The following is a 19,188-nucleotide window of genomic DNA, read 5'->3' on the forward strand; positions in this document are numbered from 1 at the left end:
ATAATTTAGAGGTTGAAAGAAACCAAATCACATTGCATAAATAAAAGGTTGAAAGAAACCAAAATGCATTGTTTGAATCCGTTTATAAGTCAAATAATAACTCTAAAATCTATATTTTCAGATGTCGAAATTGGATTGTCCAGCCCTTAATCTCTCTGGAGATAATTATTTAAAATAGGCAATGAACACTGCAATTATCCTGAAGATAAGAGGACTTGACAGATGTATCATCAAAGGCGAGTATGCAACTGAAAACGAAAAATATGGGGCAGTAACAATTATTCGTCAACATCTCACTGAGGATCTCAGAGATCAGTATCTAAATATTGAGAACCCTCTAGACCTTTGGACAGAGTTAAAATCCAGATACACAATATTATTATTACCAAAGGCTAGGCATGAGTGGATAAATCTCAGATTCCGGGACTTTAAGTCCGTAGATAAATACAACTCAGCTATAATCAAAATCGTTTCTAGATTGAAACTATGTGGTGAAGAGGTAACAGAGGAATATTTACTGGATAAGACTCTCCTCACAGCTGATCCAAGGGATCTATTGTTACAATATACCTACAGAGAAAAAGGTTTCACCACTTATACGAATTTGATCTCGTATCTATTACAAGCTGAGAAGAATAATGAGATACTAAAGAAAACCAGTGAGATGAGACTTCCTGAAGCCAATAAGGCTGGAGAGAATAAGGATGAATCCAAAGAAGCCACGTCCAGAATAATAAAAGGAGTGGCCGACTTACACATTGCCTAAAGAATCCAGATTTCGACATTCTGATTTTATGTTTTGATTTGTTTGTCATTTACAATTTTTTTATATATAATAAGAGTTGTTTTAGTTTTATATTATCATGTTTGACTTGCTTGATAATTTCTTGATTGATAAATTACAAATAAAAATTTAAAAATGAGTATTAGTAATTAAAATCATCCGACCAAAGGCATTGCCTAAAAAGGGCATGAATTATTCACCCAAATAAAAGACCCATTTGAGTTATAAAATTTTGAAAATGAATGGTTTCCACATTGAACCAATGGGCAAAGGAAATAAAAAGTTCCTTCAAGATTATAAATAAAAATCGCCCAAGGCATAAAAATGGTCGAGACTGTACTCTCGACTGATCTAAATTATGCTAAAAGATCAGTATGATAAAGGCAAAAAGCCTAGGTAACCAGATAGGTTGACCTACGGAATTTTATACACTTTATGGCATGACTGGACTAGCCATCCAGATCTTTAAAATTGATGCAAAAGATTGATATCGAAAAGGCACAAAGAGTTATCCCATAGAATCTCACGTTGTGTAACATGTACACAAGGGAAACTCCATAGGCTATAATGTTCCAAGTATCTAAAAGATTTATAAGCATGTTCATGAGGGGGAGAAATGAGACTCCCGTGGTACATGAACAACACTACAAATCCGAGTGACATGGTTTATGACCATGGTAGAACTTGACCGAATTCTTTGTGATACAAAGATCACTAGCTAATGCTTGGGAACACATGGATTTACATGTAATAAAAATCTGCATCAGGCCATATAAAATGAGCATAGATATTCCCATCTAAGAATGATAAAGGGTCATGATCCAGACATAGACCATCCTAAGAGATTATGTATAGACCACCACAATAATATGTGCCGTCTAGGATGGAACCTCATAAGAAGATGAGATAAGATTGAGAATATATGTTGGATATGAGAATGCTTTCTCCCACGATTTTATAAGAAACCTTGAGCCAAATATGGGTGATCATATTAAGGCCAGGTTTACGGATTGCATGATTAAATCCGACTATCCAACATCAGGGGAGAAAGAAATAAGCTGGTACAAGTATAAAGAAATGGAATGGTATTAACCATCCTTGTCTTGGCAAGATCCTCGGACCAGAGAATATGATTTAAGACGTCCAAAGAAAGATCATACAAAGCTAGCTAAAAGAATGCCAGACAGATTAGACCCGAAAAGAAAAGAAAAAGAATGACTAAGTCATACCAGCTTAAGCACCACGAAATTAATGTCCTAGAAGAGACATAATCAAGTTGCTATAGAGTCTAAAGATAGACCAATATGTTTCATAAGATAAGGAACCTCGGAAATGAAAAGAAAGGTGCATAGAAATGACATATCTGAGGTTTAAGGGAAACCAGACCAGACATTGAGATAAGGCTGTGCAGCTAAACATCTAAAGTACCAGACCGTGTAGTTTGGGACGTCAAACTGCAAGGTAATGAAGGTTCTTAGTAAGAATGAAATCTCTAATCGATTAGTTCATGTCTGGAACACAATGGAACCATACATATAAAAGAGTGTCGACACATACACACGTAACACACATAAAAGATAAAGATGTATAAGGAAATAGCACTTGAGTTTAAAATATATAAGCGAGGATCAGAACCCACGTGAATACAAGAATGCATTCATAGATTAAAAGGTTGAAACCGTGGGGGTTTAAAAGAAAGATTCAAAGAATCTATAAAAGAGATGGGTGTATTGGCCATATATAGAAATACCATCTGATAAACCAGTGAAAATAGGTCCTGTGTGGGAAAGAAAAAGAAATCGTGAGACATGGACTAAGGTGTTCATATTCCTACTTAAAGCATTCAAAGAATTGCTTGATTACACAAGGATACACACAAAGACTAAGGAAAAGTTTATAAGGAGATGTACTCCTATGTGGTGGATGCTACTTATAAATTCGAAAATGATAAATATCTGGATATAAGTAAGAAAGAAATGTAGTAAGCAGCATGTTGATCACTGGATAAAGAAATGATAAAGTATAAAAAGATGAGAAAAGAAATTCTCATAGAATAGTTTTGTTCATAAACTATTCATGGACTGAAACAAGGCAGCTGCAAATGATAGACTAAGAAAATACTTGTACAATCAGTCCATAGATCCTTATCGAGGATATTATAATTCCTTGTGTTTATGTTTATACCAAACCAACCTAAAGAGAGGTACAATGGTTCAATGATTTCAATGATACAAGTTATCGATTGATTTTGGACAGAATATGATGGGACTAGAAACCTTAGCCATATATGAGTATATTGGCGTGTGATGACAAGGTCTATGACTTAACATGTATGTTTTCGAAAACATAGCATTGTCTACGACAAAATGAAAGAAATCATGAGACATCATCCAGAGATAGTGACCAGAAGAATGTCTGAGTCAATAATAAAATAAAAGTGTCAATGGTATGGCAAAGCCATGAGACTAGAGGAACCGTGGGACATGAGAGGACCTGCAAGAAAGATTTAATCGCAGGATAGAGGTACATCCAAGTACTGGTCGAGTACTATCCGAGTACTGATTGAGCATCATCAATCCGACCAGAACATGAAGACATTGTCGAGTGGTCAGCATCAAAGGAGCACGTCTTGACCATGTCGAAATGAAGTTCCAGAAGGCCGGCGAAATTACAAAATATTGCAAGAAGCTCATCGACCAGATAGGAATGCATCGTCCAAAGATCTACAGTGATGCATTCATCAGGGGGAGTTCATGTGTTGTACTCTTTTTCCTGTCCATGGTTTCCCATTTTGCCACATTGGTTTTGAGGTTTTCCAGGAGAGGTTTTAATGAGGCAACATTAAGCATGCAACGAACCAGTACCGGATGTGTCGATCAAGGGGGAGTGTTATGTACCAGATTGTGATCGACATAACCGGACCGACCAGGACCGTACCGACCGCAGGAGATAATGCTTATCGACTGTTGTACTTATCCACTTAGGATAAACACGACCTGATGTATATATATATGTAAGACCCCTGGTCGAGATTAATAACAAAAAAAAACACGTTTCCCCACTTAGTTTCATAACAGATAGATTTTTTTTTGACAACAGAACTATACAGAACTATACTGGTGAAGATGGTATCGTCACCTAAAGAATGACCAGCTTTCTCTACATATATAAAAGAGTTCATACGCAATAAGACTTTTTCCTTGATTTCTGCATCAGACATATTACAAGAACACAAAATACTATAGTGGATAAGCTTGTAAGTGGTGCAAGAAGTTCTCATTCAGCTATGTTTTATGTTGATTATACTTCAGTGATAGATTTATTTTAGAAAACAAATTTAATCTGTGATATATTTTAGATAAAATAAGGATGATTAGTACATATTAATTGCTGAAAATAATTGGAAAAAATGCCAAAACGGAACAAAAATTTGGCATGGTTGTCCGTTTGGTATAAAACAATTTTTGTCCATTTTGTCTCCTTTCTACCCTTTTCATTTCTAAAAATTAATGAAATAAATAATTTTATGAGTCGAAAAGTATATTAAAAATATAAAAAAATTAATGAAACATCCATATACACAAACACATATTTTTATTTTGTTGAAATCTTGATAAATAAAAATTTATATATTTCATTCTACTGAAAGTAGAATTCGTCTTCTATGGAAAATGAGTTAGTAGAAAACGAAATTCAAAATAAACAAATTCATTTACTTTTTTTGAACGAACAATCTACTATTAATTAAAATTCTAAATACGGAAAATGTGTATTCTACTAATTGTAAAGAAAACTACTTTTCCGTCGAATGTAGTTTCTACTTTTATGAAGTATTCTAAATTTTCAGGAATGTAAAATCCAAAAATTACACGAATGTCTACAATTAGTAGACATTGCATACAAGATTTTGGTCATGGTTATATAGTATAGAAGGTGCCTTCTACGGATGAAAAAACTTAGTTTTTGCGAAATTAAGAAAATTTTAGTTAAGAAAATATTTTAACTTCCTAAAAAGTGTTTTGATCGATTTGCTTTGTCAAAATATAAAAAAACAATTATCCATTTTCTTCTTCATCAATCTATGATTTCTCTATAGTTTGTCTTGTGATTTTCACACTCTTTTTTTATGATGCATATCTATACAACTTGTGGTGTTTGGGAATTAGGTATAACCACGAGATGGTTTTTTCGGCTGAAAATAATCAAGTAGTACACAAAATCGCCATGTTTTTGTCTAGAGAGAGAGAGACGAAGAAACAAAAGGGGGAAACAAGAGAATTATGATTATGTTTCTCTTTTTTGTTTTAATTTTTTCAATATTTTTTTTTCTTTTTTACTAAACATTTTAATTTTAATTCAACTATTAAATTTCCTAATTATGTTTAATATGTTTAGTTTAGTTAATGATGATTAATTTTGAGATTATGAAAAATATTATACTATGGGTACAACTTAGTGATAGTTTTATACCAAAGGGAAAACCATGTCAAATTTTTGTTCTTGTTTTCGTAATTTTTCCAAAATAATTTTGTTGATAAATTTTTCTTTCCTAAAAGTATATCCGCACATAAGATTGGATGCTTGCATAGTTGCAGGTCCCATCCATATCCCAAACGTTCGAGTCAAACTGAAACATTTCTTTACTTTTTCAATATTTCATTAAATTACTAGATCATATCATTTTCCTCAAAATTTCTTGTTGAATGAACAAGATAGCGAAGATACACACGAACACAAACAGGTTTACGTTTACCAATGCTGTGTTAATACAAAAATTGAAAAAACTACTTTAAATATTAAATAACCTTTCACCAGAAAAGAATAAATATTAAATAACCCATCACAATAAGAAAATACGATTGTGGAAGCACCTTAGCCTAATGGTTAAGGTCTAAAGGTTTTTACATCCAGGTCTGGGGTTCGACTCCCAGACTATACAATTTATTGCAGATTTTCTCAAATTCAGGTTTCAAGTCCCGGAGAAAGCGCGATTTATTGGGCACCTATGCAGATTATGGAAGGAAGAATTACAGGCAACTATACAATTATGGAAGGAAAGATTACAAGAGATCTTCAACATGGTGCAAGTAAATCTGGTCAGGCGTGGATATTCATAGGACGGTTCATATGATGCAGTTAGGCGTAGATCTTCATAAGACAGGTAGTATTGTCGGTTGTCGAATCGTCTATGTAATGTTCTTAATAATTGCAATATCATAATAAATCAGCGTTAAAAAAAAAATACGATAACAAGACTGATTCAATTTCAAATGAATCAATAGAGGGTAACTACACATCAAGAGTTTCTTGGGACACAATAACACACGTCCAGGAAGAAGGAGGACTGGGTGTTCTTGACTTGCTATCATGGAATAAAGCTACGGGTGTAAGATTAATTTGGCTTCTGTTTTTCAAGTCAGGTTCTATATGAGTAGCATGGTTTGTAAAATAGGTTCTAGGAGGGAATCTATCTAATTTCTGGACCCTAAAAGAAAGCGCCAAGCACTCATGGTTAGAAAAGAGGTTGCTTAGACTTAGACATTTGGTGTTTATCTGGATCCAAATGGAAGTTTGGAATGGATAATCAACTCGTTTCTGGAGCGACAATTGGAGTCTTCATGGATGAATCTCAGACTTTCTAAACCTTCCTCAGGAATTCAAGACTGGCTATCCCATCAATGGTGACATTAGTTGACTTGTGGAACAATGGAAATTGGTCTCTCCCACCAGCAAGATCAGAAGAATAAGTCCTCGTTCAAGCGCACCTCTCTTCTTTGACCTTCTCACGGGATGAAGACATATACAAATGGGTAATCAATAACACTCCACTAGATTTCTCTACTGGTGTTGTATACAAAGAGATTAAGCATCACAACCCAATTGCGAACTGGTAAAAAAAAATTGGATTCCTAGTGGTATTCCGAAACACAACTTCCTAACCTGGATTCTGGTGCTTGATCGCTGTCCTACACGTGATCACCTCCTACGATGGGGTCTCTCGACAGATTCCTCATGCCTCCTACGAAATTCGGCCCCAGAGAGTAGAAATCACATTTTCTTCTCTTGCAATTATTCTTGGACAGTCTGGAGTAGGATAGCAGACAAACTTCAACTCCTCCCTCACCAGTCATGGGAAACGGAGATCTTAACATGCAGCAACCTCCAAGGGCCTCGTCGTCTTAATCTCCTCCGTCTCCTAGCGTGGCAAGCCACTCTCTACAACCTTTGGTCTGAAAGGAACTCCTGACTTCACCAACAAATATTCAAACCTCCTGATACTATCGCTAAGCAGGTGGAACACACCATCAGAACAAAAATCGCGGCCTTACGCGATTATTCTCCGAGGCTCTCCTCTGCGATGTTTGCTTTCTGGAACAGATGACGAACATTCACTTTCTCACTCCTTGGGCTAGCCTTAAGGCTTTCTTTGTGTTGCTATCTCTTAATGTGCAATCATATGTATAGTTAATGGGCAAAACCCAAAATTCTATTGGTAGGTTATTTTTTTTTTTCTCTTTTTTAGTTTTAATAGAATACATTTTTTCAGAAAAAGAAAAATTTCAAACGGACTATGGTAGATGCCAATAATAAATGATAAAAAAATAACAGGATAGAATCCTATCAATATAAGTGGAAACATGGAATATAAGTGGAAACATGGAAGAATATACTTTTGAAGTGTTTTACTGGAAAAGGAAGCTAGGTGTTTGTGTGTCCATATAAATCAGAATCCGTTTCTTGTGGCACACGTATTGTTTTTGTTTTCTTTTTCTTTTGTTTGGTCTACGCTTACGTATTGTTTCACATTATTGTATTTTTTTTGTTCGCATCATTGTATTTCGCTATTTCACTAAAATGCAATAAATTACCCTACATAAATAATACTGCAATAAATTCAGAGCAAGGTAGCTTCGATATCATTTCTAATAAAGCTTCTCTCTCTAGTTTTTCTCCCCGCCTTCTCTCTAGAGAATCAACGGCGAGAATTTCTGACTCCGGCCGGCGGGTCTGGCTCTCCTAGCCACCGCCGGTCCGGCAAAAGTTTCTTGTTTTTATTTTCTCTACCTCGGCTTCCGGCTACGCATCATTCTCTTCTGTGGTGGTCCGGCTATGGTTTTCCGGGAGGCGATGGGATATCCATCGTTCGTCGCCGGCGTTTTGATTATGGGATCGTGCCGTTTCTTCTCGGATGGTGGTCGCCGGCTTTCGTTTCTCGTAGATGGGTTCGAGCTGTGTCAAGGTTTCTTCTGTGCGGTGGTGAGTGGCTGAATTCGGATGAAGTCTCGGTGAGACCGATGGACGCTTCTCTTCGAAGTTCGGGCCTTAGAGAAAGACTCCGGTTCCTATATCTTCAATACAGTCATTGGAGATGGAATCTGGTGGTCGTGGTGTGCGTCCTGGTGTGTCCGGTGGGTGTGATTTGTTTCTTTTACAGCGTCGACTTCTATGGAGGAGGAAGTGAGGGTGACTCCTGATTCCGGTGAGATCTCGGTCTACGATCTCGGCGGCGACCGACAAACCTTCTGATGACGAAGCCTAACTTGTGGACACGCGGCCCATGGTTGTTGCGGTTTCGCACAAGTGGAGAGCGATGGAAACTGGGTTGGGTTTGGGTCTCAATTTTAATTGGGCTCGGCGGTTTTAGGCTTATTTTGTATTCTCTGGGTTTAGGCCGTATGGGCCTCCTTTGTATAATGTTTTTATATATAATATACTTCAGTTGACAAAAAAAACACTGCAATAAACTACCCTACATTCACAACACCCCATCTCAAGTTTTTGAGTTTGAGGCCCTGTTGGCACCTCAATGCTCTGGTATTTTTTCTTACGATGCTTTTTGCAACTTCGAATGGTTACAAAGAGTTATTAAAAAACTACCCTACATAAATAATAACTATTTTTTAACGCTGATTCATTATGATATTACAATTATTAGGAAGATTACATAGATGATTCAACAACCGACAATATTACCTATCTTATGAAGATCTATGCCTAACTGCATCATCTGAGCCGTCCTATGAAAATTCATGTCTGACCAGATTTACTTGCACCATGTTGAAGATCCCTTGTAATCCTTTATTCCATAATCTGCATAGTTGCATGTAATCATTCATTTCATAATCTGCATAGTTGCCTAATAAATCGCGCTATTTTCGGGACTTGAAACCTGATTTGAGATAATCTGCAATAAATTGCAAAGTCTGAGAGTCGAACCCTAGACCTGGATGTAAAAGCCTTAGACCTTAACCATTAGTGATGCAAAAAAAAAAAAAATAATAATAATAATTGTTTAGTAAATTACAACCGTGCATTCATTGAACTATTATGGCGTTCTGTGCAATATCAAGTTTATGTTAATCAAAATAAGAAATGACAAAGCTTAGTCATAGTTTTGTATCCTTTTAGTAGACATAAATTTAGGGGGTTTATTAAAGAGAAATTAGGCGGTATAGCGTTAAAAAGAGTTATTTAGCTGAATATACAAGAAATGAAAGTTATTTAGGTATCAATGCACAATTTTTTTTAATTAGGTATGGTGATAAAGCTATGTGCGTGAAGTTACCACTTTGTCCCTTTCGTAGATTATCCATCAGAGCATAATGTGTCAAATATGTCAGATGAAAGAGACGTTTTGTCTCCAAATGCTCCCACTTGTTGTGATAGAGAAAAGGCGATAGAAGGGCGTGTGTGCTTCATTGTTTCGAGTAGTAATGATATATTTAAATAAAATAAAACATTATCCTCTTATTTAGACTTATTGTTCTTTACGTATGAAAAGGAAAAAACATTAAAACAGCATGTGTAACACTATCAATACAATAACGACGAAATGCCAGTTCACTTTCATAACATTGATTTTTTAATGTTGAAAAGGAAGTTTCTCGTGACAAACACATGACAATTTGTGATCCATTTTTTTTTGATCACTTGTGATCCATTTGTTTGAAATAGATTAATAATATTTATGTGGTCAAAAAGTAAACAACAATTCACTAGTATAGTTAAAGCAAACCGGTTGATCGAAAAGTACAATTCCTCAGCTGTGAAAGTGACATGCAAGTGAGGGTATTATTGCTTCTAGTAATACCTACATAGTAGGATAGTTATACGGATAGTTTAGTCGTATAGGTTTACTTTCTACAGGATTGCAAACGGGGAGCTTTGAAGAAATTTTACTTTATTATGTCTGTTATTGTTATTGCCTATTTTGCTTTATTTTCTTATCATCATATTTTTTTAATGAAACAATTGTTTTATTAAAATTTTTTTGTTATTTCTAAATTCAAAATAAGTTTGCTTTGTTTATGAAGAGTGAAACTCATCTTTAATTAATGTTGACTTATTACATAAAAACGCAATAATGGCTGTTGCTTATGAAACAAATATTGTATCTAATTAAGTTATTCCTTAAATTCGAAATAATTAATCCTGTTAAAATATCAAAAAAATTTAAGCTGAGTTAGTAATTAAAATATAAAAAATCGACATTAAGTTAACTTTAGCATTCTATGTATATATCCTATTATCTCTTAATATATAAATTTACAATTTCTAATCCCATACTATTATAGTAGAAAATCAAATATTGTTGAAAAATAATCTTACTCCGCACAGGGCGCGGGTTATCACCTAGTTCACTAGTATAGTTAAAGCAAACCGGTTGATCGAAAAGTACAATTCCTCAGCTGTGAAAGTGACCCGCAAGTGAGGGTATTATTGCTTCTAGTAATACCTACATAGTAGGATAGTTTAGTCGTATAGGTTTTGCAGATATAGCTTATAGGGGTAATTATGGGTAAACAGTACCCGAATAGCACTTTACCAATCTCCTAAATAATCTTTCTAACATGTATACTGGGTGCAATTACTCTTAAAAAAATCTATAATTCGTTGTCTAACGTTTTGACCTGACTAACAACGATACAACATATATTTTCTATAATAATACAATTGTGCCCTCCAAAACAATCGACGAAACCTGCAACCAAAACAATTTAAAATTATTAATTAGTTAATGTAAAAGATAAATTGTGGTTCTTTCTTGTTCACATTTCAGTTGAAGTTATTTTTTGATAGATTAAAGTGGGATAGGTGAATATGTATAATATGGGATTAGATTAAAGTGGGATAAGTTAATTTTTGATAGATTCAATTTTTAACAAATTTGATTATTTGAAACATTTGTTTACTATACTATTTACATTTGTATGAAATAGAAGTTATGTAACCCGCTAACCAAGTAAATGTGTTCAGGTGTTAAATATTGAAAAATAATTTGTAGATTGCATTTGGGTTTATAAGTTCCTCCTTAGGGTTTATATTTACTAAGTAGAGGTTTGGGTATAGTAAACCATATTGTATACGTTCTAGTGATTAGGATTTATGGTTTATATTTGGTTTTAGGGTTTAGTGATTAAGATTTATGGTTTAGTATTTAGAAAGTTGGGTTGAGGTTTAGGTTTAGTGATAATAGTTTAGAGTTTAGTATTTTAAAGTTGGGTCAGTTTTTCTATACTATCTATAATGGTTCCATAATATATCGTGTACGTTCAGAAAATTGACAGCATACTATACATATTTTGTTTGGATTTATAGTTCAGTTATCTGAGTTTAGAGTTATTAATTAGGGATTGTCTAGGATTTAATATTTAGGTGGGTGGTTAGGGTTTAATACGTATGTTCCATACTATGGCTGATAAATTTTAGACATATAATAAAATAGTTATAGATTAAGAGTGTTTTGTTTCGTTCACCAATATATACTATACTATATATTTTGTTCCATTCTATTTGGATTTAAGGTTTATATTTGGGTTTTGGATTTATATTTAAGTTTTGAGTTTATATTTGGGTTAGAGTTTAGCCATTAGGATTTAGGGTTTAGTATTTAAAAGGTGGGGGTTGAGATTTGAGTTTAGTGAGAACAATTTAGGGTTTAGTATTTAAAAGTTGGGTCAGAGTCAGTCTTTCGATACTATTTATAAAGATTTTGTACTATGTCGTGTGTGTTAAGAAAATCAGCAGCATATTATACAGATTTTGTTTCGGTTTATAGTTCAGTTATTTGGGTTCAGATTTAGTAATTAAGGGTTTATAGTTCAGTTTTGGTATTTAAGATCTAGGATGTGGTTAAGATATGGTTTATAGTTATTTAGCAAATTAATTCTTAACTCACAAATCCTATGCTATATTGATGATATAGAATACACACAAAGTTTTCTATTATATCCATTTATTTCATTATATATAGTATATATGTATGAGGTAGATAAGAGTCTAACGTGGGTAATAATACGTAAGATGATTGTAAATAAACGTGATTCAACTCATGTCTATTACTCCAAACGAAGACGTTTTCACTCTCTCAGTTTTCCACCGGATACTTGTTAATGATAAGGGTATTACCAGATAATATGGGGGTTAAATGTTAGTTACTTAAAAACGTCAAAATCAATGCTCTTTTCTTAATTTCAAGTCAGAATTTGGTTAGTTGGCAAATTGACCTTTATTAAATTAGGAGTTTGAGAAAATTTAAAACAAACAAAAAAAATAGATTTGGTAAAATCTGATTTTTAATATTTCAAAACTAACCATCAAGATAAGATGGTTTAACATTTGACTCTTATCTAAAATGTGAGCAACTGTGCTCAGTAGATATTTCTCATCAACAAAGAACCAAATTCTGGAGACCAACGCACCTAACCAAAACCTACGTTATATATAAAAGGTTAATTACATTAAAAGTTTTTTCTCTCTCTCCTCTCTTTCTCTCTCGAGCCGAAGACCCCATATCTACTTTTGCTTGTTCCGGCCGTCGGCTTTCTGAACTTCGGTCGGAGGCGTCCCTTCCCTTTTTCTCTTTTTACTTTGCTTCGCCTCTTTTCTCTGCAGATCTCGCCGGTTGGCGTGGATTCGTTTCTGTAGTAGCGACAAGGTGATCTTGACGGTGTGCGGAGCGGAGTCGGCTTTTTGGGCTTAGTCGTTCGGAGTGTTGTTGATGCGGCTTGCATCTTGGTATCTAGAAGCGGCGGTCATCTTTTCCTCCGGTTAGGTGTGCTCTGGAGGGAATAAGTTTCGCTGTGTTACAGAGCTTTTCTCCTGGTTCCGGCGTGTGATGTTCCGAGCTTCTTTACAACTGAGGGGTTGTCTATGGCCTTCTCTGTTCAAGCTTTTTCGGAAGTGACGTCCTTCCGCATTGGTGGTCCTTGCTCGTGAATTTTATTGTTAATTTGCTTCTTGTTTGTCATCGAGACCATGTCTCCTTTGCTTTGTGATGGTCTGCCTCTTGGTTCTCGAGAGCGGCTGTAGGCGTGGTGCTCTGCTTCGCCTTGTTGTCTTCGGCCTCATAGTGACACGGTGGCTTCTACTGTATGGACAGCTCATCCCAGTGTCTTCTCAGGTGCTTATCAGTTGAGGCAGAGTTTGTTCTAACCATCTTGTGCAGGTTAACGAGCTTCTTTGGACAATGGTCAGCAACGTTTCACAATCCCACTTTGGTAAGTCCAATGCTTCATTGACAGTTGCGGATGTGACATTGATGAGAAAGGGGAGACTTCAGTCTTCCGCCCCGATTAACCAGACCAGCCAGCAACATGGATGTTGGTTCCGGGGTCAAGCAAAAACGGATCTCGGAGTTTATATGGTTTGATTGACGGGACTCTCAGTGACTCTATGAACTTTTCTTTTCTTATGTGGCTACCTTATCCTAATTAAAAAATAATTTGGAGCAACGGTGTGTTCGATTCTTCTTATTCGTGGATTTTGTGACGATTACATTGAAATAAGTTTTGTGCTTAAAATAACTTTTGCTGATAATCCCAACCTGATATATTTTTGATATTCCATATAGCCCGATTTTGTTACACTTTGGCATGTGAGTATGGACGGTTCTGGAGGCACTGATTGAATTACTCGTTTTGGTTCTCAATTTTTTAAAAGCTATAATACAATATTACAGTGAAACTTCTATAAATTAATAATATCAGGACTACAACAAAACTATGATTTTGGTTTCAAAAAACAACAAAACTATATTTTTTTATTAATTTATAGAGATATTAATTTATCGATATATTATAAAATGCAATTTGAAACTATAAAATTATATTATTTTACAGAGGTTATTAATTATATTAATTTATAGAATTTTAATTTAAAAAGGTTATACTGTATATGGTTCCTAATTTGTTAATTTCTATTAAATTAATTTAAATACGTTTATGATCTTATAAATCTCATGATCCTGCAAGTAAGTTCACTACAAAAAAACACGTTGATATTATTCCGATGACATACCGAGGAAAAAATCCCTCGAAAAAAACTCCTCGAAATTTCATTTTTCTTCGAAATTTTCTCGAAATTTTGTGACGGAATTTCGAGGAACAACAATTCCGAGGAGATTTAGAGGACATGCGTTCGTCGAAGAGGTCCTCGATATATATTGAGGAACCATTTCCTCGGTATATACCGAGGATTATACCGAGGGAATAACCCTGCGAAAATTTTCGAGGAACTCAGTTCCTCGGAATATTCCGAGGGACAGTTTCCTCGAAAATTTTCGAGGAACGTAGCCCTCGAAATTTTTTGAGGAAACTGTCCTTCGGAATATTCCGAGGAAAACTTCCCTCGGTATATACCGAGGACAGCTGTTCCTCGGAATATATTGAAAATAATTTATTTTTTAAAAAAAATTATTTTTTAAAAGAAAATATTTTTAAAATGTAAATTCGAAAATATAAAATTTAAATTTAAATTGAAAACATATTATCTAAATTTCAAAGTCATACAAATCAAAATAAAACATTTCGAGTTTTTGAAAGAAATTAAACTACGGGTTTTGGACGTTCGGGTCTGGCATGGTCGGGAGCTCCACGTTTGCGTTCGGGTTCATGCTCCTCATCATCGCCATCATTTGCTCGTTCAGCTTCCTCTGTGCCTCCTAGCCCGCCTCTTGACTCGCCACCATGGACTCCAACGCAGATATGCGAGCATCCTTGTCCCTCATCTGACTCAGAAGAACTTCTTGATCAACAAAGGACGGTGGTGAAGAAGCAGATGGAACCGAGTTGGACCGACGAGCCAAACCGAACAAACGGCCCTTCTTCTTTGGAACCGACTCAAAAAGAAAGTGTCAAATTTAAATAATATAAAAAATGAATTGAACTTTAAAAAAAGAACTTACCGCTTCAACGATTTGGTTGATCCGAACCCGAGGCAAGCCGGTCGATCCCGTCGAATCGTCATCCTCGGTTTGAAGCTGAGACACTTCCTCTTCCATCTGACTGTCGATGAGGGTGACCACATCCCTCAGAACACCATCATCAATCTTGCCGGTCTTCTTGTTGGTATAAGCCGTCTTTATTAGGGTGAGATGATCAACCGGCTCCCCCTTATTTTCTTCCGCCTTGAAAAAAACATAAATTAAACAAACATAAGTAATTAAAAGAAATGCACAAAAAAATATTAGAATCTTAAATAATATAATAAAAACCGACAAGCTTACCAAGCGATCCCCCAGACTGGCTAAAGATTGAGCACCCAAGTTATGCTTTTACATGCCCTTCCTCTTACGGTCGCTCTTGCGGTTGGTGGAGTTGGTGGAAGAAGTTGCTCTCACTTCGTTCTTACTCCAATGCACACCCAACTCCGGAAAGCGTACCGGCAGTTTGAGTCGCGAAAGGACCCGCCAGACGTCGGGGTCTATCCCCTTTGGGGTCTTTAAAAAAAATTGTTAAATAAATTAAAAAATATTTTAATAAATTAAAAAATTGTTTCATAAATAAAAACCAACCTTGCTTATTTCCCAGAGTGAAGTGCTCATGTACTCTTAATGAGGCAAAAAGTGATCTACCATACTCTCATGTGATCTGCTATACTCTTATCTATTTTCATACTCTTGAAGAATGTGGTTAATATCTAAAATACCCCCGACCAATTTAATGAATAAATTAAGAATCTCATAAATTAATCGAAATCGATCCACTCTCATCTCTCTCTCCTCTCCTCCACTCGCCCCTCCCGAGTCGACTCGGAATCGACTCGATAGAATACTCGATACTTCCTTTACTTCGTCATTCCCTCCCTCTTTGTTCTTCCTCGCAATCGAACTCGATCTCGTCGCTTGGATCCTAGATCATCGAGCTATTAATTCCGTTATACAGGGTATGTATCTCACCATAGACGAACTCATAATTGAATGTCGGGAATCAAAGCTGATAACAATTTGGTTTTGAATTGAAGACTCGACTCCAAATTTATAGTTTTAATTGAAAGATTCTTATTCATTTGGGTTTCATGAACTAATGAGGATCGGAAATTGAAAAATTCTTATTCATTTAGGTTTCATGAACTAATCGAGGATCGGAAAGGAATGATTGAATGTCGGGTATTATGATGATTCAATCGAAGATTAGACGTTCTTGCTTGCTTATCAGTAATTGGTTACTGACACAACTCTGTGACATGGTATAACCAAGTATAGCGAAGTATAACTTTGATGGTGTAACTGTGTAACCAAGTATAACGTGAATGGTATAACTGAAAAAACAAGTATAACTTTAAGTGGTTAAATGTTTTTATTGCAGACAATGTGTCCATTTTCGACGAACATACACTTTGATTATGATGGACATTATTCTAAGGATGGAGATGATTATGAATGGATTCCAACCGATGCTCGTTTGTATGCTATATCCTTTAATACATCATCGTTGGAGGAGATCACTTATTCGTTGTTGAAAGAGAGGATATGCAGGAAGATCGGAATAAATCCGTTTACGAAGAGGCTCAATTTGGGTTACATTCCATTGGTAGTGGAACCTAAGAGGCAATCGTATATTTTGGATGATGAAGATGTGTTTGTTTATCTAACATCAGTGGATAGAGAGGAAATGAGAAGTATTTTGCATGTGGAGGACATCGAAGAATTACAAATAGTTCAAATAACCGAGCAACTGTCGAGAGTTGGAGAGAGCTCTTGTAGTAGGAACTATTGTGAGCGTGAGAGTGGATATGGAGAAGAAGAATATGTGGGAACAGGTTTGGAGGACGATGAACATCCCCACAAGAAACAGAAGAAGAGTATGTTGTAAACCTTTTGGTTTCAGTTTTGATGTAAATTAGGTTCTAAATTAAGTTCTAAGCCTTTCACTTTCTGTTTTGATGTTTGCCTTTCACTTTCGGTTTTGGTGTTTTTATCATATGGGAACGTTGTGAGGTGAAATAAATTTTATTTGTGTGTTGTATAACTAAGTGAAACTGGTATAACTACGTTATGTAAACTGAATAACATGATTGTAAATTCTAAAGTTTTTAATTTAATTTTATAAGTCATGGAAGTAGTACGCTTTAAGTTTATTAGTAGTGTTATGTTAATTATGATTTAATAAAAATTATAAAATTATTAAAATTCCATCTCATTGCTTGTAGCAATCATATAGGAAATACAATGTGTTGTCATAGCTTTATCGCTGAAACTGACTGAGTTAGATTTGATAACTCTATGGCACGAAATCAAGTTTATATGTACGTGATCGTATGGGAAATGAACTTAGGAACATAATTGCATTGGTATAACCACAAAATCATTAATTTAAGTAGAGTATAACTAAGATAAATAGAAATAATTAAAAAGTGCAACTTTGACGCTTTCTGTAAAACTAAGTACTTGGTGAAACTTACAACAGAAAAAACCCTGGGATTAATTTTTCCGCTCAGCTTTTCGAATTTCTAATTTCCCTCTTCCCAATTTACTAAAACCCCAGAATCATTCAATCGAAGTATTAAACACCCTTTTTTAGGTTTTCCCCATTTGCTATCTTCATTTTCTCTCTCTTCCCTAAATCTCTCTCCTCTCTCTCCTCGACCTCACTCCCTCCCCTCCCAAAAACCTAGATGTCCGCCGCTTCATCATCCATGACCGGTGGTCGGAGACGGGTACGAACTCCGGGGATACCTAGTAGGTGTTGGTGCGGGGTGGGCGTCACCGAGCTCATCTCCAGAAGCTCGGCAAACCCATATCGCCGGTATTATCGGTGTCTCTCTGCGGCTTCACAGAGGATACATCCGTTTGTTGTTTACATATGGAACGCTTATGAATCACGCTTACTCGTTTTGAAAAAGAATCATGTAGCTCGAGAACGACAATCATGTCTTCAAATGGGTTGACGAAGCCTTCACCGATGAGATACAACAGCTGGACTACCAAGTTCGAATACTCGAAGAAGAAGTTCAGAGTCTCAAAGCAACAATAAGGAACGAAGGAGATATCCGCGAAGGTCCCAAAAAGATGCCCATGATAAAGATATCAGGAGGTTGTGTTCTTCTTACCATCGTTTTAGTTCTAGGAATTATGATGTACAAAAAGTAATTGAAATTCCTAAGAGAATTCCAATTCCTAGAACTAACTGTTATTGCTAAGCTATGTTTTTTTAAGTTATGCGAAGTTGAACAATCGTTGTTTGATCTATCGAAAAAGTAACTGTTATTGCTAAGCTATGTTTTTCTAAGTTATGCGAAGTTGTATAAGAGTTAGAAGAGCAAATATTGAATAAAATTTGTTTGATTGGTTTGTGTTCTTTTATCAGGTACCAAAACCTCAAATTTTGATTTTAGTTTTTAAATTTCTTCTTGATTTCCTGTCATCAACATCATAGATAAAAAAGTCACAATAGTCAATATTTAAGAAAAAAATGCAATAATATCTATATTTAAGAATTGATTATTTTTCTTTACACGAAATATCGTATGTTTCAGCACCTTGAGCCCATAGTTGTTGCAATTCATATATTAGTGGCTGAAGAAACACATCAAGTGATCTCTTAGGATGCTCTGGTCCGGGAACGAGAATGGAGAGAAACAAAAACTCTCGTCGCAAGCACAAGTTTGGGGGTAAGTTGTATGGTGTAACAATGACTGGCCATAGAGAACATTGTCTTCCACTCTTCCCATACGGGCTGAAACCATCAATACATAATCCAAGGTAGACATTTCTTCTCTCATACGCAAAGTCGGGATACTTTGATTGGAAATGTTTCCACGCTTTTGCATCTGAAGGATGTCTAATCTCACCATCTGTTGAGTGCTCCACATGCCATCTCATTCGTTGCGCTGTGCGTTCCAAAAGATACAACCTCTGCAACCTTTCCGTCAAAGGCAAATACCACATCCTTTTATATGGCACTGGAACTCTTCCACTCGTATCTTTATAACGAGGCTTCCCACAAAATTTGCATGTAGTCCGCTGGTCATCCGCCCTCCAATAAATCATGCAGTTATCGCTGCATACATCTATTACCTGATAAGATAAACCAACCCCAGCTACGAGTTTTTGAACCTCGTAGTATGAACCTGGAGCTACATTATCCTCAGGTAGAATACCTTTAACAAAATTAGCTATCGCA

The sequence above is a fragment of the Raphanus sativus genome, chromosome 5, assembly GCF_000801105.2.
Source record: "Raphanus sativus cultivar WK10039 chromosome 5, ASM80110v3, whole genome shotgun sequence".
Taxonomy (NCBI): domain Eukaryota; kingdom Viridiplantae; phylum Streptophyta; class Magnoliopsida; order Brassicales; family Brassicaceae; genus Raphanus; species Raphanus sativus.